Genomic DNA, 21,553 nt, shown 5'->3' with positions numbered 1-21,553 from the left:
ATATCCCCATCAGTGTCTGGATGAAGAGTGGGCTCATGACACATATTGGGCCAACCAGGGCAAAGCCTAGGACTTTGGTCTGATGGTAGAGTGTGGACAAGTTCTTTCTTGTTTTGAACTAGCATGAGGTGTGGATGTGAAGCCTTGAAGTGTCGCAGCCACTTTGTTACCTTGTGAATGAAGGTACCCGTGGAGGATGCAGAGCTGAGAGAATCATAGAGAAATGCCGTTATTTGTGAAGACATTAAGAATCTCTGAATTAGACTATACCTGAAACTTGGCCCACTCCTAGACCTCTAGTTACAAGACCCAATAAATCCCTTTTTATTGTTTAAACCAACTGGTTTAGATTTCTACTGCTTGAACCAAAAGCATCTAAACTGATCCACCGAGTCCTGGGCCACAATTTCAGTCATTGCATTATTCTGCTTTCTTTAAGATGCTCTGGGATGGATTCGGTAGTTCGACTCAAAACATGGAAGAGACAAGGTCTCTGGACAAGAGGAGACCTTAGGGATCACTTCTCCCCACAGTTGTCCCCTGCACCACCACCCCGACTCAGCTCACTACAGAAATGTGCTTTACTGATGAAGCGATCAAGGTCCTAAGGGGTTAAGGGAAATGCTCAAGGTTACCAGAATTATTATTACACACAGATCTCCTCACTGCCAACTTCCAATTGTCTGGCCTAATGGAAAACTCCAGACAAGCAATAATCTTAATGCCATTCTACTTAACTTTGGAAGACAATAAGTGATATTCTTTCTACTACAGAATTGCTTCATCTTGTTTCTCTGAAGCAAATTTAAAAACCAAATTCTTTTTAAAAAGACGCTAAGCTCCTGATGCAGTCAGTGGGCTATTTAGCCAAAGGGAAGTTGGATGAGTGGTGCTTAGTCTCAGACCCTGACCTTTTCTGCTTGGGGGCAGATGCGCAGAGGACCCACAGCGGGATGGGGAGGAGGCACAGGACAGGTCGCCCGTGAGACAATGAAGCAGCTTAAGTTTTATTAATATTTGCTGATTGAGTGAAAAGGAGAAGCAATAGGATTTGGGCAACTAAGTGGATTTGGGGAGTTATGCAAGAAGGGAGAGCCAAAGGTGAGTCAGGTTTCAGGACTGGGTGACCAGAATGATATTAGCTTATAGGAAGAGATGCTAGTCTTAATCCAAAAACCGAACACTGCATGAGACAGGAATCAGGACAAGGGCACTTGAAAATGCCTATAACAGAAGGGCAGCAGAACTCTCTGGTAATCCTGGAAAGCTTCTGGGAAGGCCATCAACTAAACTGAGTGAGGCTAACATGAAAACGGATCTGCATTCTCTGGGCTCATATTGACTGATGCCCAAGTAGAACAGAGAGACAGAAAAATCCAGTCTAACTCACAATTTTTTGCCTAAGAAACATCCACAGAGCATCCAGTGTCATATCTAATAAATGCCAATTCTCCAAGGAACTCAGTCCAGGTGTCTCTATCTACTTTGGTTCACCTTATCTAAACAATTTGAGGTGATGTCTACCTAAAAGCCTCTCTACCCACCCAAACCTGCCCCACCCATCAAAGCCTAGTGAAATCTCTGGTACTCTGTGAAGCTTCTCAAGTCCTTCCAATCTTCCCTCTTCTCCACTCGAGTATGTATGCATCACTCACCTGATAACCAATCACAGGCTGCCTCAGGACAGCTCTTGAATTAGTACCTACTCTAGCAGTGGAAACCAGTGACCAATTTTATTTTCTTGGGCTCCAAAATCACTTCAGATGGTGACTGTAGTCATGGAATTAAAAGATACTTGCTCATCAGAAGAAAGCTATGACAAACCTAGATAGTGTATTAAAAAGCAAAGGCATCACTTTGCCAACAAAGGTCCATATAGTCAAAGCTATGGTTTTCCTGGTAGTCATGTACGGATGTGCGAGTTGGATCATAAAAAAGGCTAAGCACCAAAGAATTGATGCTTTCAAATTGTGGAGCTGGAGAAGACTCTTGAGAGTCCCTTGGACTGCAAGGAGATCAAACTAGTCAATCCTAAAGGAAATCCACCATGAATATCCATTGGAAGGACTGATGCTGAAGCTCCAATACTTTGGCCACCTGATGTAAAAAGCTGATTCATTGGAAAAGACTCTGATGCTGGGAAAGATTTGAGGGCAGGAGGAGAAGGGGGTGACAGAGGATGAGATGGTTGGATGGCATCACCAACTCAATGGACACGAGTTTGTGCAAACTCCAGGAAATAGTGAAGGACAGGGAAGCCCAGCATGTTTCAGTCCATGGGGTTGCACAGAGTCAGACACGACTCAGTGACTCAACAACAACTAGCAGTTTTCAATCAGTGACTTGCCTCCAAGAAGTGGTCCAAGTAGAATCTAGATCAGAGGTTCCTGAATCTATTATTTCACAATCACCTGGAAAACTTTTCAAAAACAAAGCTTTTAGAGCCCCATTGCCAGAGATCAATTAGTTTATAAAGCTTCCCAAGCTTTCTGATCCCCAAGGTTCGAGAACCTCTGGTCCAGATGGTACCCAGGATTTTTCTTTTTTTCCGACATGTGCATACAATAAACATTTACTGAGTGGATATGGTATTCTAGCCCACCATTTTCATATTAATGAAAAGATAATGATTATGATATCACGTGGTTTAATCCCCATGGCCACCTAGAAGCATGTTCCTGCCAGTTCCTGGCTTAATGTAGTGGTTTGCATAGAACTGGTCTCAGTAATCAATTGATCCAATGAATGCTATTTAATTTTTCACACACTTACGCCTTATCTCTTCAGATATGCTACAGAGGTAGAATGTGTTTTACATTTCTTTGGAGGATAAACCATCTATCCTCATGCTTTCCCCACACAGAGGGACCCCATAAATGCTTCCTTTATTTGGCTTTGATTTAAACCCTCTCAATTCTTTAATCGATGTCTTTTTGATCTAAAAATTAGACTACATGGTATAGTGGGAAAAAAAAGGCTTTGGTGACAGTCTGAATTCCACCTCCACCATTTAACTGGCTGTTTAACCTTGAGCAAGTTCCTTCAATTCTAAGCCTCTGATAATTTTTCCACATGATAGAAATAACAGTCACTCATGAAATTGCTGATGAGGATTAAATGAAAGTATATGAAACACCTAACATATAGAAGGCACAATAACCATAACTAGCTACATGATCTCTTAGCCTAAGTTCCTTGTGAGTAATACGAGGACACTTCATAAGTGAAATTTAGTAACAAAAGCGATATTGCCTAGGGTCTGGGACATTTTAAGTGCTCATAAAAATGTTAGGAATTAATTAACAATTTTATGTCTCTTTTTCTTTATACCCAGCCAAGCTTTTCGGAGAAGGCAATGGCACCCCACTCCAGTACTCTTACTTGGAAAATCCCATGGGCAGAGGAGCCTGGTAGGCTGCAGTCCATGGGGTCGCTAAGAGTCGGGCACGACTGAGCGACTTCACTTTCACTTTTCACTTTCATGCATTGGAGAAGGAAATGGCAACCCACTCCAGTATTCTTGCCTGGAGAATCCCATGGGTGGGGAAGTCTGGTGGGCTGCCGTCTATGGGGTCACACAGAGTCGGATACGACTGAAGCGACTTAGCAGCAGCAGCCAAGCTTTTTTCTTTTGCGGGGGTGGGGGGGGCGGGATTTGTGGTTTTCTGGATTAAATCCTTTGACAAAATGGTTTCTTTCCTTTCAGTCTTATCAGGTCTGAGACACCTATTCCAAAATCAGTTCCAGGTCTCCTGCATTGCAGGCAGATTCTTTATCGTCTAAGCCACCAGGGAAGCCCTTATATAGGCCCAGAAGAGCCCAAAGGGAACAGAGGGCTTACACTGCAGCTGTCCATCTCCTGCTCGGGCCCTGATTCCAGTGAGCAGGGACCACCCTTCTGCCAGCTGTGTGGACTTTTCATCCCTGGCTATTTCAGGACATAGTCCAAGATAAGCACTTCTGGGGCTTCCTTTCAGACAAAGCTCTCATTAGTCTGTGATCTCTAGGGAAGTGAGGAAATATCCTGTTCTTAGAGGATGGAGACACCAAGAACTCAAGGGGCAGGTTTGAGCAACAAAGGGGCAGCGCTATAAAAGGAGCCAAGATGAGAGTATTTCAGAGCATTAATAATTACAGTAAAAATAATCTCTCTCGCTTGTGGAGGCTTTACAGTTTACAAAGTACTTTCACACATATTACTGGCTCCAGAACATAGCCTCAAGCTAAGACTGAGAGCAACTGTCATCTCCACTTCGTAGATGAAGAGAGTGAGTCCCAGAGAGGGGGTATGATCTGCCCAAGGTCACACAGCAAAGGAGTTGCAGAGCTGCAATAATAAAACCCAGCTCTGCTGAACTCCAGTTCTGAGCAACTCCGTGGATTGGGAAGAAGGAATGGTGACCCTTGTTCCATTAGCATGAAAACCAGGAAAGTGAGGCTAAGAGTGAAGCACATAGAAGGTGCGGAACATAAAGAAGCCCAGGTTTCAGAGGGGGTGTGCCGAGAGCTCACGGTGGGGCTCCAGGGGCGCCAGGAGTGACAATGCAAGATGACAGCGGGAGAGTAAAGGGTGCGGGTGGATACTGGAGGTGTCTCAACAGGAAACAGAAAAGGTGAAAGACAATGGGGAGCTCCTGGGATTGAGACGAGGCGCCCCCAAACAGGGCTGGAATGTGACAAAATCCGCAGACACCTCAGTTCAGAACAGAGGCTTTCTCCAGACTTACCGAGTCACGTTGATCCCTCAGAAGCAGCCCAGACGGTCAACTCGACGGAAACAAGAAATTGTCCAGGAGCTGGTGGCCCCTTGGTAATTGTAGTTTCCAGAACGCGACATTAGCACTTAAAAGCATGTCCCTCCTCTGTCCAGAACTATAATTCCCGAGGTGCATCGCGAAGAGTGCCCATAAGATCCCAAGACTACAATTCCCAGAGTTCTACACGGCCCCTCTTCGTTGTGGGAAACCTTCCGAAGTTCGGGATGAAGTACGATTCCTCCCCCTGGTGGTCGAAGAGCCGCCACCAGGATGACAAAGCCCGAGCGGAGGGTTACTGTTTATAGTCCCGGCTAGTAACCCTCCGCCGCACCGTTCCTCAAATAATTCCTGGGTGTGCCTGGAGATAGACAGGGATTAGCTTTATTCACAGGGGAGCTGAGGAGATCTGAGCTTATTTTGTGTCCTTTACGAACCTGTACCTGTTGACACGTGTGATATTCAGTTGTCCTTCCGAAACTCCTATCCAAGAACTGAGAGAAAACTGAGAGATTCCTCCCTGTCCCTCTGTCCCTAGCCCCTCCTCCCTCCACCCTCACTTCGCTGGCTCTGTGCTGGTTCTCAGAGACACCCTGGTGAACGAGTTAGTGTTGCTAACCTCGGAAGAATTCACAGCCCAGCGGAGGATCCCGACAAAGGAAGAATTACACAGCGATAGTTGCTCTAATGGGGAAAGCCCAAAGGGTTATGGGAGCCTTCTTGAAAGGGCTTATCTGCCCAGGCTTGGGGGAAATAAGACGGTGTCTTCAAGGCTTCGTAGAGATCTTAGAGAAATGTTAAAATTGAGAGCTGAAGGAATAGGACTTGGCCAGGAATACAGAGTACGAAGAATATTTAACACTCTGGCTGGAGCAGAGTGTGAGGAACGGAATCTCGAGGCAGGCCTGAGGGGGGAGGCGGGGCCACGTCCTCAGGAGTCTGGTAAACTTCATAAGAAAATTGGATCAACCAAGCAACTTAGAAACTTTTAAAGACTTCCTACTCCTTGCTGAATGAGGTCCCAGCTTCTTAGCTTGACATTCTAGGTCCTCCCTAACTTGCCCCAAACCACCAATTACTCTGAAGTGTTGCTCATGGTTTTTATTTTTGTTTTTCTGACAGAAATTGCCCTTCTGCCTTGCCCCCAGCTACGTTCACCCAGTCTCAAGATGTTGTAGGTTCTCATTGTTCCCCCCACACTTTTATTCACGCTCTTCTCTCCACCAAACACTCTGCCCTGCTTTGTGTCTGTCTAATCCCGTTCTTCCTTGACAATTCCTCTCGATCCTCCCTCTCCAAGAAGCCTCCCTGATTCCCCTCCAGTCCAAACAACTTCTGCCCCCTCTCAGTTGCTGGGATATTTGTGTGCACCTCTCATTTGGGGGCTTACCTCACACTGCCCTGTGCCATCTCAGTGGGAGGTCTTACTCTCCATTAAACTGTGAGTTCTTTGAGGTCAGGCGATGAGTCTACAGCTGATCCCTCCTCCCTCCCAACCACATACCCTCAAATTGCCAGTGTCCAGATTCCATGCTTCAGGCTTCTTTAGACCCTCCTCTCCTCCTGACACACCGTCACCACCACCATCCTTCCAGGAACCAAAATAAAGTCATCAGGGGAGAGTGATTGTAGCACCACACTGTGGTAATCAAGCCCAGATTTAATTAAAGCTGTGGTTGGTGGCGGTGATGGCAGAACATAAAAACCTTAGTGCACATCAGAGATGGTTCTCTTTGGCTAATTAATTAGTGCTCTGCAGCTGGCACAGAACACATGACTAATCAGAGTCCCTAGTTAGGAGAGGGGCCATTGCAGTTGGTTTCTCTGTCTCCGACTCCCAGACTAGGCCATGCTGGGGACATCTGCTGGCCAACTAAGTTTTAAACTTCCCAGGAAGAGGAATCTCACAGCCTCCTTTGTCAATGTTAGGAAGATCTACTTTGGGCCCAAACTCCTGTTGCAAAATAAAATACTTGAGTTCAAATGCATTTCCTTCCAGTCTAGTCTTGTTGGAGATAAACAACCCAAATGCAACAGTTTTTAACAAGTGGTTAATTTCCCAGGCTTTCACTATAGATCCCATCTTCCAGTTGTCCAAGGATCTCTTCTGGTTGACTACCATCCCACTCCAGCCTTTACCTTGTTGCTGAATTACTTTATTCATTTTTAAACATTTGTTTGTTTATTTGGCTGTTCCAGGTCTTAATTGCAGCACTCGGGATCTTTGATCTTTATTGCAACATGCTGATTCTTTGGTTGTGACATATTTAGTTCCAGCGTGCAAACTCTTAGTTGAGGCATGTGGGATCTAGTTCCCTGACCAGGGATTGAACCCAGGCCCCCTGCATTGGGAGCTCGTACTCTTATCCACTGGACCACCAGGGAAGTCCCTAAATTACTTTAAGTTGGCATCTGAGTGACCAGTTTTGGATTTCCTCTTCTCCTCCCTACCTGCTGAAGTTGATGGACAACGCTTTTGGAAATCAAACTATAACATGCATACAATAAAGTGTGTGAAGTGCACTAACTGTACAGCTCAACCTTTAAAAAAATTTTGATATAACCGTCACCCAGTTTGATATGTAGAACATTTCCAATACCCCCAAAATGTTGTCTCTGTCCCTTCCCAGCTTATAATCACTCATCCCCTCAAGGGAGCCATCACTTTTTGTCTCTATCATCTCTGGACCCATTTGGAGTGTGGATGAATCCTCTTTTAACGTCTTGTTAACAGGCAGAGTGTATACGTTTAATAAAGATCAACATGACTTAGTGACTGAACGACAACAAACAGGTAGAGTGTACATGCTTAATAAAGATCAAGAACAGTAACTGTCCTTCTCTATTATTGTTGCCATAATAATAGGATCTATTACTGTTACTGTAGTAACAAAATTAAGTGCTGGAAATAGGGCAGCAGTAAATAGAGAGATTAATTCCCTACCCACATGGTACTCTCATTCTATTGAGAGGAGCCAGATAATAAACAGATAACCAAGGTAATTGCATACTCTAAATTTTATTTATTTTTGGCCGTGCTGCATCTTGACTGCTGTGTGTGGGCTTTCTCTAGTTGCGGTGAGCAGGAGCTACTCCCCAGTTATGGGGTGCAGGTTTTTCATTGTGGTGGCTTCTCCTGCTGAGAAACACTAGCTCCAGGCTCTCAGTCTTCAGTGTTTTCTGTCTGAGGGCTCAGTAGTTGTGGTGCATAGGCTTAGAGGCCCTGCAGCATATGGGATCTTCCTGGACCAGGGATTGAACTGGTGCTCCCTTCATTGCAAGGTGGATTCTTAACCACTGGATGACCAGGGAAGCCCGATTGCACACTCTTAAATGTTCTAAAGGAAATAAGATGCTTTGATGGGAAATAAAAGGAGTGAGCTATTCTCAATAGGATGATCAGGGAAGGATTCTCCTCTGAAGGCCTGGCATCAGAGCTGAGCCTAACCATACCTACCATTTCTTTTACCTACTACGTGTCAGATATGTCATTAGGAACTTTCAAATCCTTTAGGTCATTTAGTCTTCCTGGGAAGTATGTCATAGTTTATTTTTCAGACAAGAAAACAAAGGCTCAAAGAGGTAGTCACAGACAGCATTGATCCCTCTCTCCTATCCTCTCATCCCTTCTGAGCCCCCATGCCAATGTGGTGGTCTCCAGCAACGGGGAGCTCCTCCACTCCAAGTCCCTTTTCTCCCTGCTTCCTTGACTGGGGGCTTTCTTAGGTATCTAAGAACGAGGAAGGGAGAGGCACATGGCCCCCACATCAAGGGCAACCTTCAGCCATCACAGAAGCCAGTGACTCCCCATCCTTATATAGGATGATTCTGAGATGCCGTTCACACTGTCTCAGAATTTCCAGGGAGCTGAATCCAGCTGCTCACAGCAATGAGCTGCATATGTATGCTCCCCATCTTATTTTCTCCCCTCCTTGCCTCACTTTCCCCATGATATCTCTTCTGCTTCTTGAAATCACCTTCCAAATAGATCACGAGCACCCAAGTCTCAGGGTTTGCTTTTGGGGGAACTCAAGCCACCTCTTGCTCCAAGCACAGCAAAGTAATTGGGTACATAACATTCTCTAATTGTGCCATGTCCTTTCACCCTCCATGCCTTTGCAAGTGCTATCTCCTCTGCCAAAACATGTGTTGAATCCATTGTGATCCATCCAACACCCACTTCACTCTATCCCTGCCATCCTCCACCTGATCATCTCCAGCTTCCAGTGATCAGAACTGGTAAGAATTGTGTTTGTGCCAACTGCTTGGCACACCCTGTTTCATTCAGTTGGCACAGAGATTCTGAGGCATCAGTAGTACCATTCCTGGTTTGCAAGTCAGGAAACTGAGATTCACAGAGGCCAGGAGACTTGCCCAAGCTTTGCAGTTAATAACTGGCAAAGCCAGGGACCTAAATGCAGATCTATTTATTAACTCTGGGCTAGAGGGAAAGGGTAGGAATCGGGGTCTCTGAAGATGTTTCAGCATTCCCTGCCCATCAGATTCACTCCTCCTTCTCATCCAGTGACAAGCTGGTCCGTGGACAGGCATGCCCTCAGCCACCCACATGTGTTTTTTTGTGCTCTTTCCATTTGCTGGTGCTATATCTTTCCCATCTGCTCTCTGTCTAGTCTTTCAAACTGAGCAGAGATGTCAATTTCTCTGGGAAATCCTTCCTGGCTGAATCCCCCTGGGTTTCCCTGACACTCATTGGCATCCCCATGACAGCACACATCACAAGGCAGCGAGGTCCCCTGTGTGCCCATCTCCTCTGAACACAGCTTTGGGCTCTGGAGGGCATGGATGCCATCTTATTCATCTCTGTGGGCCTGGCACTGTACCTAGCACAGTGGGTGTTGGTTAAAAGATTGAGTGAAAAACTTCCCTGGCAGTCCAGTGGGTAAGACTCCAGTCTTCCAATGCAAGGGGAACAGGTTCTATCACCGGTCAGGGGACTAAGATCTCACATGCCCTGAGGCATGGCCAATATACATATATATAGAGAGAGAGTAAATGAGTAAGAGGCACCCAGTAGAGATTGCAGACATGAATGCCTTCAGAGTCCAAGCAAGTCAGGTAAATTGGTGCAAGACAATAAGAAGCAGGAGGGACTATAGCAAACTGGACAGCCAGCGGCTCACCTGAAGTATTCATATTCAATTAAAAAACATGGGTGGGTGCAATTCAGCCTTTGTTCAAAACAATAGTAATAATAATAGTTATAGTAACATACTCTGCACCAGGAGACAAGGTGCATGGATCAGAGTGTGGGTTCTGAAAACTGGCTGCTGGATTTGAATCCCAGCTCTCCTACCTGTTAGCTGTGAGACTTTGGTCAAGTCACTTAACCTCTCTGAGCTACAGTTTCCTCTCTTGCAAATGGAAATAATTATACCTACCTTACAGAGTTGTTGTGAGGATTCAAAGAGTAAGTACATGGAAAGTATAGAAAATGGTGCCCGGCACATGGAAAACACTTGGGACGACAGGCTATTGCCGTTCCTTGACAGTGAGTGCTCAGGGAGGGCCTCCCTGCGGAGGTGACATGTAAGCTGAGCAGCCACCCGTGATGAGCTCTGGGAGAAGAATATTCCAGGCAGGGGGAACAGACGGGGGAAAGGTCCTAAGGCAGAAATGGCTGTGCTGGGTCTGGAGCACAGTGGCCAGAGAGGGGGGCTGGAGACAAGGTCTTGAGAGCTGACAGAGCCCAGATCACGGAGGGTCTTCTAAGCCGTGAAAAGAATATTCTTGTGTGATGGAAGCCACTGGGGCAAGTTTGTTTCAAAACATGGGTTTTATTATTATTTAGGTGCTGTGAGGCTGACAGACCAGGAAACAACTACCACTGTAAAAACAGTTTGGGACTTTCTTGGCAGTCCAGTGGTTAAGACTCCATGCTTCTACCACAGAGGCCACGGATTCCATCTCTGATCTGGGAACTAAGATCCCACATGCCGTGCAATGCAGCCAAAAAACACAGAAAAAAGAGCTTGTTGCACACACAGATGGCAAGAGGAGCGGGCACACCACGCCACAGAGGGCCCACATGGGAAAGCACCAGGGTCAGTCAGGAGGAAGAGGGAGGCAGGGAGGGGAAAACACAGGCAAGGGCCTTTTTTGTGGTTTCCATGGGAGGAGCTGGTGAGAGAGGAGGCAGGCTTAGAATTGGCTCGTATGCATAATTTCAGTGGACTCTGAGGCATGGGGACTGTCTCCAGTTGTTTCTGGTTCCTGACCCTGGAGTGCATAGGGCAGTGGAATCGTGGTCCTGAGTGTGAATGCCCAGCAGGGGATGTGATGGATTTAGTTCAGTTCAGTCGCTCAGTCGTGTCTGACTCTTTGCGACCCATGGACTGCAGCACGCCAGGCTTCCCTGTCCATCAACTCCCAGACTTTGCTCAAACTCATGTCCATCAAGTCGGTGATGCCATCCAACCATCTCATCCTCTGTCATCCCCTTCTCCTCCCACCTTTAATCTTTCCCAGCATCAGGGTCTTTTCAAAATGTCAGTTCTTTGCATCAGGTGGCCAAAGTATTGGAGCTCCAGCTTCAGCATCAGTCCTTCCAATGAATATTCAGGACTGATTTCCTTTAGGATTGACTGGTTTGATCTCCTTGCAGTCCAAGGGACTCTCAAGAGTCTTCTCCAAAACCACAGTTCAAAAGCATCAATTCTTCGGTGCTCAGCATTCTTTATGGTCCAACTCTCACATCCATACATGACTACTGGAAAAACCATAGCTTTGACTAGACGGACCTTTGTCGGCAGTGGTTGGTTTTGTCTGGATTGGTTGGGGTTTTTTTTTTTGGATTGACATTGTCTGGATTGGTTGGTTTGCATTTGAAAAGCAGGCTCACGGATGAGCTATTTACTGTAGGAAATGGCTACCCTAGGAGACGCAGTCCCTGCCGGGTCAGCAAGGCCCTGGTGTCAAACATCAAAACACAGAAACTAAAAACACAGGGTTAATATGGAATTGCAGCCAAGGCGGCATGGGGTTTACATTTTATCAAATCCCCCTGGGTGCTGTGAGGACACAGCAAGAGAAAAGCAGAGCCCAGAGCCCAGTGCAATGATCCAGGTGTGAAATGATGGTGGCTTGGACTATGGAGGACGCAGGGGATGTGGGAGCTGGCTAGCAGCAGGGTCTATATGAGGCGGGGCCACAAGACCTGATGGACATCCAGTGAGGACACCTTTGGATTACAAGAGGAGAACTGAAGCCCATCTTGTTCTTATTTCTGGGGTTCACATCTGTGTTTCCTTCCCCAGGTATGAACTGTACCATCTCACTTTTTTGATGTTGAAGGTGTAGCAAAGGGATTCTAGGAAATAGAGATTCAAATAAAATGTTCAACATAGTGCCTGACCCACAGTAGCTACTCAACAAATCAGTAGCCTTTTGTCCCATGAGGGAAAGCAGAAAGCCCAGCAGATCTGATGTTAAAGAGATTGTGGTTTGGCCCCAGTTCTACCGCCCACTGGCTGAGTGGCCCTGGACAGGTGATTTCACCTCTGCATTTCCTGTCCCTAATCCGGAAGCAGAAGTAAGAGTCCCTCACCCTTCTCGTGCTTGTAAAAATTAAATGAAGTGATGTACAATATGTCAGGGTCTCCATCAATTACAGCAATAATGATCGCATCTTTAGGAATGTCAATCTAAGCCAGACTCCTGAGGTAGGGCCCAGACTTTAGAAGAAGGGCACTGAACCCCTTTCAACTCCACCTCAGAGCACCTTTAGGCTTGATCCCTGCCCCCAGCTCCCACCCCTCTGCTGAGCATCTCCTCAAAGAGCCAACAGAAAGCTGTGTTTACTCTGCCAAGCAGCATCCCTAGGGAGGGAGGTGAGGACAAATAAATTTTCCTGCCTCAGCTCTGGAAAGCAGGCTGTTAGTTACCTGTGGTTCCAGGCAGCCTGCCTGCTAGGTAAACACTTGCTAAGCTGGCCTTAGTGCTTAACCCCTTGGCACCCGGGGCTGAGGTGGAGATGTCCAGGCGTGGACAGCTCTGGGAGACTCCAGGAACTAGAGGAGGCTGGGCGTGGCTTCTGGAGCCTACAGAGAAGGTCTAATTCAGGTGAAATATTCAGGAGAATGGCACAGAATGACTTCAGAACTAGGGTTTAAATTGGCTTTACTTGGCCTGTCCAGATCGGCTGTCCCTCGGTCCCCACCCTCAACCTCTGCCCCAGGAATGCAGGCTCCAAAGGAGCAGCAGGAGCTGAAAGCTCAGCCTATGGTTTTCAGCAGGTGTTCTGGTTTGTGATGGGCTGGACCAGAGATGCCAGCTCACCTCAATCTCCTCTGGCTTTCTCCAGATAACAGAAAACCGCTGTGCGGGAAGCAGAGGCCTGCCTCCCTGGGGAGAGGAGCCAGACCCTGGGCCACAGCTGGGTGGGCCAGTTAGAAGGGAGTCTTGGGCTGACTATCATTATTCATATATGTGCATTCCTGTAAAGTTTGCCAAGCACTTTCCCACATGTTGTCTCATTTAAGGAGCCCCATAATGAACCTGTGAAGCAGAAATTAGCCCCCGCCCTGCGATGTAGTGGTTCAAAACCAGGCTCTATTACTCACTAGCTGTGATGCCTTGGAGCAATCACTTCACCTCTCTGAACCTCATTAACCTCACCTGTAAAATGGGGCTGAGAGCTGCCCTGGAAGTTTTGCTGCAAGGCTTAAATGAAATCATGGATCCAAAGAGCTCAACAGCAGCTGCTGGCACGTGGTCAGCAAATCTGTAAGCCCTTCCTTCAGATTCCTCATTTTATAGAAGAGGAAAATGAGGCTCAATGAGCTGTCAACTCTTAATCTTCAAAATGTTTTTTAAAAAATTATTCGAATGCATAGTGAGAGGCTTCCCTGGTGGTTCAGTGGCAAAGAATCCACCTGCCAGTGCAGGAGACTCAGGTTTATATCCTGATGGGCGAAGATCCCACATGCCGTGGAGCAACTAAGGCTGTGTGCCCCAAGTATCGAGCCTGTGCTGAAGAGCCCAGGAGCCACGACTGCTGAAGCCCTTGCGCCCTAGAGCCTTGCTTCTCCACAACAAGAGAAGCCACTACGATGAGAAGCCCGAGCACCACAGCTGGAAAGCAGACCCTACCCACCACAACTAGAGAAGAGCCCACGCAACCACAAAGACCCAGCACAGCCATATGCAAATAAATATATTTTTTTAATGCATCCTAAGCACCTGTCAAAGTTGTATTTCACTCATTCATGAGGAATCTCTCAGGATGACAAAGCTGGCTCAGAGGGGTGCGTGCTAATCCACTTCAGTAGTGTTAGACTCTTTGCAACCCCTATGGACTGTAGCCCTCCAGACTCCTCTGTCCGTGGGATCCTTCAGTCAGACTACTGGAGTGGGTTGCCCTGCCCTCCTCCAGGGGATCTTCCTGACCCAGAGATTGAGCCCACGTCTCTTGTCTCCTGCATTGGCAGGCGGGTTCTTTACTACTAGCACCATCAGGGAAGCCCCTGGTTCAGAGGGCTCATTGATCAGCAAAGCACAGAGAAGGCTGAAATAAGATTGCTAGTCAGAGTCCCAACTGGCAAATGCCCTACAGCAGAGGTCCCCCGCCTCCAGGCCGACGATGGTACCTCCTTGTCAGATCAGTGGCAGCATGAGATTGAAAATAAAGTGCACAGTAAGTCTGGATGGAAGGGGAGTTTGGAGAGTGGATACATGTATATGTATGGCTGAGTCCCTTCGCTGTTCACCTGAAACTATCACAGCATCGTTAATCAGCTATCTACAATTGTTGTTGTCGTTAACCCAAGGACTGTAGCCCATGAAGCTCCTCTGTCCATGGGATTTCCCAGGCAAAAATACTGGAGTGGGTTGCTGTTTCCTGCTCCAGAGGATCTTCCCAACCTACGGATCAAACCCATCTCCTGCGTTGGCAGGCGGACTCTTTACCACTGAGCCACTGGGAAAGCCCATACCCCAATACAAAAGTTTAAAAATAAAGAGCACAATAAATGCAATGCACTTGAATCATCCCAAAACCATGCCCACCATCCCTGATCCATGGAAAAATTGTCTTCCATGAAATTGGTCCCTGGTGCCAAAAAGGTTGGGGACTGCCACCCTAAAGCACATGACTATAACCTTTGGGGTGATCTCTGCTGGTCAGAAATCATTTGCGTCACTATTGGACAAAAGTCCTTTCTATCTCATCTGTTTTCTATAAGTTGGCATCTTAGTCTCAGGCTTATAAAACATCTGGACCCTAGTACATAGGGAGTCACGTAACCCTCACGGGCTGTTAGATGATGCCCCAGTGGACAGATGAAGGTCAAGCACTATCCCCAATGCCTCACTTCCAAGTTCGTATACTCTTCCTTAATAAAGTCAAGTGTTGACAGGATGGGAAAGGGAAGGACTGACCTGCAGCCTATATTAGGATTACTTCTGAGTGAGAATTCCAGATCTTGTTGCTCTGGAAAGCCTAGTCCTGCCACCATATTAGGCTGATGGTGAGAAATTGAAGGCCCAGGAAGAAAGGGTGTGACTGTCCAAGGTCACAAGGCATGCCTGGGGGAGAAGTGAAGTGAAGTGAAGTGAAGTGAAATCGCTCAGTCGTGTCCGACTCTTTGCAACCCCATGGACTGTAGCCTACTGGGCTCCTCTGTGGATGGGATTTTCCGGGCAAAGGTACTTGAGTGGGTTGCCATTTCCTTCTCCAGAGGATCTTCCTGACCCAGGAATCGAACCCAGGTCTACCTGCATTGAAGGCAGATGCTTTACCCTCTGAGCCACGAGGGAAGCTCCTGGGGGAGAAGCAGAGGGCAGACCTGCTTTTCCCAACTCCCCTCCCAGAGTCCCTTGGGCTGCTCCCCGGGCCCTCCCCCAGGTATGAATTATCCGCTGTGGGCTTAGTGGGACAGACACATTTTAGCAGGAGCTGGATCGATACTGCAGGGCCCTGTAGGTCTTCACCACGGTTTGGGGTTATCTGTGCTCCAGCAAGTGGAAGCTGAGACCCCAGAGCCTTCCAAAGCCTTCAGCCCCCACTCCTGTTAATTCTGCAGTGAGACACCCAGATGGTTCCAAGTGGGAGGAAAAAACACCAGCAGATAAGAAGCGGCAGATGGGTTTCCACGGTGATAGTGCCAAGTGTCTTTCTTCTGGAACGGAGATGGGCTTGCAGGAGGAAAAACACAGGGGCGGGAAGGAAAACCCAAATCCTGGCCCCAATCTGTCCAGATGGACATCTTGGAAATCTTTTGTGCAAATCATCTCCCTGCCCTGGGACCTGAGTGGGGACAGAGGACTTCATTTGTTGGGTGCCTGAGGGTCAGGCATGGTGTTCTGAAAGCCAAACATTCACGATTTCATCTAATTCTCTTCCCAGCAAGCCTTTGAGGAAGGAGCTGTTAGCAGCATTTTACAGATGAAGAAGCAGAAGCACAGAGAGATGAAGCCGCTTGCATAGAAACACAAGCTTGCTAAGTACTCGTGACCACAGCACTCTACAGGGCACCAATCCCCTCCCCCCTGGGAGACTAGCTATAATCTTTCTGGAAATTTCAGCCCAACCCAGAGAAGGAAGGCCTGGAGGCAGGCAGACTCAGGGTGCAAAGAGGGAACGCTTCAGATCAAATACAGAGGTGTTAGTGCACATTTTCTACCTGGGCATCTTGGCTAACATGACCCCTGGCACCTCAGGTAAGAAGAAACCCCATGCTTAGGCAGCCCCCAGGCAGCCTGATGCCACTATGGAAATGAAACCAACACGGTAGTGCTCAGAGCTCCTGGATGCCAGCGAGAGCTCCTCATCCCCAAATCCGAATAAAAGACCTGCTGCAAACTTACCCTGCAGAAAACAAGATTTCTGCCTCCTCCCAGAAGCCTCCAGGCAGGAGCCAGATCCCAGGCCTTCTGTCCTCCTCTCCTTGCTTGTCTTCCTCTTCCTATTCACTGCTCTCCACTCCTTCCCGCCCTGTTCCACACCCCTCTTCCCGAAGTGTGACCTCTCCCACTGATCAGAGCCCAGGTATGGGACTGGGACTCCTGGAGGCTTCTGTGAACCCTGAAGAGCCTGATGGAGGACCCGGAGCACTTGGCAGAGCCCAGAGGTATATTTTTAGGATGAGCCCAAGGCAGTCCTGCCTGGCAGGATTCCCTGCTTTCTCTTCCTCCATCCAAGCCCCAGAGCAACTGCGTGATTTGCTTCCGGACAAGTCCAGGCCCCAGCTGGCCTGAGAGCCCCGCTGCAGGGATGGAAGTAGGAGAGGCCTTGTGTACGGATGCAAGTGTGGGTGTGGGCACGAGCCAGCCAGTGTGCCCAGGGCTGGGGCCAGGGGAACTGGAACAGGATCCATATCCCCACAAACCCTTCACCAGCTGGCCTTGGCCTCCTACCCTCCCAACGTTGTCCATCATCCATTCTTTCACTCATTCAACAAGCATGTGTTGACCATTTATTATACTAATCCTGGGGATGAGAAGGATGAATGTGATATGCCTCCTAGCCTCAGAACTGAAATCCTGACCTTCTCTCCCTAATCGGCTCCCCACTCAGTTCATCTCAGTTGACAGCAGCTCCATCCTGCCTGCGGCTCAGGCTCAGGCCAAACCTCACATCCGATCCATCAGCACAACTGTTTCGCCCTGGCTCAAAATAGATCCAGGATCTAACTGCTTCTTACTCCTTTCACTCATGTCACCCTGGTCCAAACCACCATCACAGCTCACCTGCCTGACTCACCTGGCCCCACGGGTCTCCCTGCTTCTGTCTCTGCTGCCAAATCAGCCTCTTGCCAAGAGTCCCAGTGGTGCTGGGAAAACAAGGTCAGACCAGGCATATGGCAGGCAGAGTCCCCACCTAGAACCTGCGCCCTGGCGGGAATGACCTTCCCCTAGAAACACCTTCCACTTACTCCCTCACCTCAAAGGTCAGCTTTTCCTGCCTTTTTTTTAAAAAAAATATTTATATATTTATTTGACTCCATCACGCCTCACCTGCAGCACATGGAATCTCTTACTTGCGACATGGAACACTTTAGTTGCAGCATGTGAAATCTCGTTCCCCGACCAGGAATTGAACCCAGGCCCCCTGCATGGGGAGCGTGGAGTCTTAGCCACTGAACCACCAGGGAAGGCCCCACGGAGGCCTGCCTTTAACATTTAACAGTGCAGGCCCTTCCCTTCTCCAGAGCACTATTGCCAACTATCTCATGGGATATGTTACTTGTCTGTTTTGTTTATTGCTGATTTTCCCTCTCAGGAAAGCAAACTCCACCAGAGCAAGATTTTGTTTGCTTGGTTCACTCCCTGAGGGCCTGCCTGGCCCAGAGTAGGGGCTCATTAAGTAGCTGTAGAATGAGTGAGTGACTTGTGGGGTGACCCAGAAAAAAACTGTCCCTGCCTCCACTTTTGCCATTTGCCATCTGTCCCCACACACGCAACCACAGTGATGTCACTGCCTCAGACAGCTTTTCTGGCCCCCTGGGTTAGGCAGCCCCTGTGGGCCCTTCCATAGTCTCCTTCCCTCGTTCTGTAATTGCCTGGTAGCTGACCTCTCTTTCCCTAGAACAGTGAATTTCAGGGGAGGGAGTGCACAATGTTTGTCTCACTCAGGAGCTAGAATGGTCCAGAGGTGAATGGAATGGACGGCCTGGGTCTAAGTCCAGGCTGGGGTGTGGAAACTGAGTCAAGTCACCTAAGCTGGGGCTTCCCTGGCCGTCCAGTGGTTAAGGTCCTCGCTTCCAACACAGGAAGCGGGGTTCAGTCCCTGATCTGGGAACTCAGAGCCCACATACCAAGGGGCAAGGCCCCAAAAAAGAAGCTACCTCAGCCCTCTGTGTCCATTTCCTCACCTGGAAAATGGGGATAGTAATAGTGTCTCCCTCAAAGCCCCCTCAGGAGAGGATTAAATAAACCAAGACGCTGGCATGTAGAGCCACAGATGGCACCAGGTATACCAGGAATGTTAGCTATTATTTTTCTTCAGCATTGTATCTCCAGAGCCTGGCACAGAACCTAGCCTGTACTTAGCACTGATTAAGTGTTTGCTGGATGAGGGACCTCCCTGGTAGTTCGGTGGTTAAGGACCCACCTGCCAATGCAGCAGACACAAATTCAGTCCCTGGTCAGGGAACTAAGATCCCACATGCCGACGGGCAACTGCTGAGCCCGTGCTCTCTGGAGGCCAAACACCGCAAATCCCATGTACTGAGACTACAACCAGAAGTAGACAAAATAGATAAATATGCATACATTGTAAAAAAAAAAAAAAAGTATTTGCTGGATGAATGAGTGAGTGTGTACAGGCACAGAGGAGAAGGAGCGGCATGAGAACCTAAAGGAGGGCCCCAACCCAGCCAAGGAGAGTCAGGGAAGCTTCCTGTAGGAAGGGAGCTTTGTGCCAGCCTCTGGGGGAGGAGGAGGAGGAGGAGTTAGTGGAGGAAGGTGAGAGGCAGGAGCAGCGAGTGCAAAGCCCCCTTTCTCTTGTCGCAGAAGAGAGCCTGATGCCTGTGGAAAGTCAGTGTCTCCCTTAGTTTTTGACCCTGTAGTGTGAAGAGGCCAGAGTCCCCCTGTGTGGGCCATTTTGAGGACATTCTTGAGTGTGTGAATGGTGCCCCACCCCAGGCTGGCTGCCCTCTGAGGCCTTAACATTCCTGTGGTGGCTCCCTCATCGCATCAGCAGCCCTCTGAGATCAGGGGAAGGCAAGAAGGCAGGAGGCTAGGACTTCCCTGGTGGTCCAGGGGTATAGAATCCACCTTCCAATGTGGAGGTCACATCAGCAACCCTCTGAGATCAGAGGAAGGCAAGAAGGCAGGAGGCTAGGACTTCCCTGATGGTCCAGGGGTTTAGAATCCACCTTCCAATGTGGAGGTCACATCAGCAACCCTCTGAGATCAGGAGAAGGCAAGAAGGCAGGAGGCTAGGACTTCCCTGGTGGTCGAGGGGTTTAGAATCCACCTTCCAACGTGGGGGACACCGGGCCAGTCCCTTGTTGGGGAACTAGGATCCCACTTGCCTTGTGGCAACTAAACCCACATAGCAACTACTTGGCCCTCATGCCTCCCCACACCACAATAGAGAACCCATGTGCCGCACCGAAGATCTGATGCAGCCAAATAAATAAGTAAATATTTTTAAATTAAAAAGAAGCCAGGAGACTGCTACTTGTTGAAGGACACCCTCCACAGGGTAGGCCTGGCTTTTAACTAGGCTACGGTCTTAAAGTGGATATTATTACTCCCTCCCTAGAGAATCAGAGACAGAGGCCCAACATTGTCCAGCCAGTAAGAGACAGAAACAGAGGCCACTCCAGGTCAGACTGGGGCTCCTGGCAGCCAGCCTGTCTCTATCACTTCAGTGATTCCTCACTGGGTGACATCACCCGTTCCTGACTCCCGCCACAGAGCACAGATCCAAGAACTGAGAGGTAGGGGGTGGTTGGGGGGACCCTCAGTGGGTTGTGGATCAATGGAGTCAGGAAATGGAGCCTTCAGGAAAAAGAAAGTGCTGGTCACTTAGTCGTGTCAGACTGTTCGCAGCTCCTCTGTCCATGGAATTCTCCAGGCAAGAATCCTGGAGTGGGCTGCCATTTCCTTTCTCCAGGGGATCTTCCCAACCCGGGGATCTAACCCAGCTCTCCTGCATTGCAGGCAGATTCTCTACCATCTGAGCCACCAGGGAAGCCCTTCACCCTCAGGAAGAACTTGACATATGGACTGGAAGTAGGATCCAGTACTACAGACCCTTCTGACAGAGCTCCAGGTAAGGGCGGACCCATGGGCCTGAGTGTAAGGTGTCAGGAAAGGTGCTGGAAAAACTGGAGCTAGAATTGGATTGGCAGAGGGTAAGGGTTGGGGGCTGAAGGAAGAGAGACCAATCCTGGGAATAGTTGGAAGCACCTTATCCAGTATCACACACCCACCCCGCAGCCACTTGATGCCTCACTTATCTCTTCTGTTGATGGAAGGGGTTAAAACGTGGAGAGCCTGTATCCCATCTAGGAGCAAGTCCCCCAGCTGCAGTGACCAGTGGGAAGCTCTAAGGACTCTAGTCAGGACCTCAAGGTTCAAATCCCACCCTGCCACTCCTTAGCAGGGTCTCCTTAGAAGATACCATCCCCTCTCTGAGTTTCACTTTGCTCATCCATAGGAAACAACAGTGATTAAACCTTGGTCTTCTAAGGCTGACGTGAGATAGAGGTTGGAATAGCTCAAGGCCAATCATGAGCTGTGGGCCCTGCTGGTTATCATTATTAGCAATCCAGAAAACTGGTTTGGAAGGGGTTAAGTGGAAAGCTTGCCTCCCAGACAGGAGCCAATCAGAGCTGGCAGGGGAGGAGTCAGGCTGCCAGATCTAGATTGACCAAACACTGCCCTGAGAAGGGAGGCGAGACACAGCAGGGCTTGGGAGCCCTGGGGCGGGGGCTTGGCAGGAGGTACCTGGCCTCTGCACCCTGATAGCTCCAAGCCGAGGGTGCAGGACCAGCTGCTAGAGGTGGAGGGAGGAGGGACTGAGCTTCCTGGGCTGGGACAGAGGCAGGGTGGGAGAGGACCAGGGCTTAGAGCCCTCCCAGCCCCCCAGGCAGGGGCCACCGGCTGCACTCAGGCCTTGCCCTCAGCTGACGCTGAGAGCCCACATGGGATGTAGGGTCTAATTTTAGTTCCAGCCACAGGGCCCTCAGCCCAGGAGTGCTTGCCATTGGACACAGGGTGGCCGGGCTGCTCAGGGGCTGCTCAGAAAGGGGGAGGATTGGGGAAACCAGCTCTGCTTCCATCCAGCCCTGCACCCTGGCCAAACCGCCTCGTGTGGGAATCCTGACACG

General features: G+C 48.8%; 1 protein-coding gene across 1 annotated transcript in view; it reads right to left on the bottom strand.

Moving 5' to 3' along the window:
• The window catches only part of PAFAH2 (platelet activating factor acetylhydrolase 2), a 39,218-nt gene extending 34,445 nt beyond the window's left edge, over positions 1-4,773 (bottom strand). The window contains exon 1 of the mRNA XM_052664320.1: positions 4,728-4,773. The gene's annotated coding sequence lies outside the window, so the exon portion shown is untranslated. The remainder of the gene's footprint in view (positions 1-4,727) is intronic.
• Positions 4,774-21,553: the final 16,780 nt, after the last annotated feature.

The sequence above is a fragment of the Budorcas taxicolor genome, chromosome 2 (genome assembly GCF_023091745.1).
Source record: "Budorcas taxicolor isolate Tak-1 chromosome 2, Takin1.1, whole genome shotgun sequence".
Classification (NCBI taxonomy): domain Eukaryota; kingdom Metazoa; phylum Chordata; class Mammalia; order Artiodactyla; family Bovidae; genus Budorcas; species Budorcas taxicolor.
This window is presented reverse-complemented; position numbering and strand designations above follow the sequence as displayed.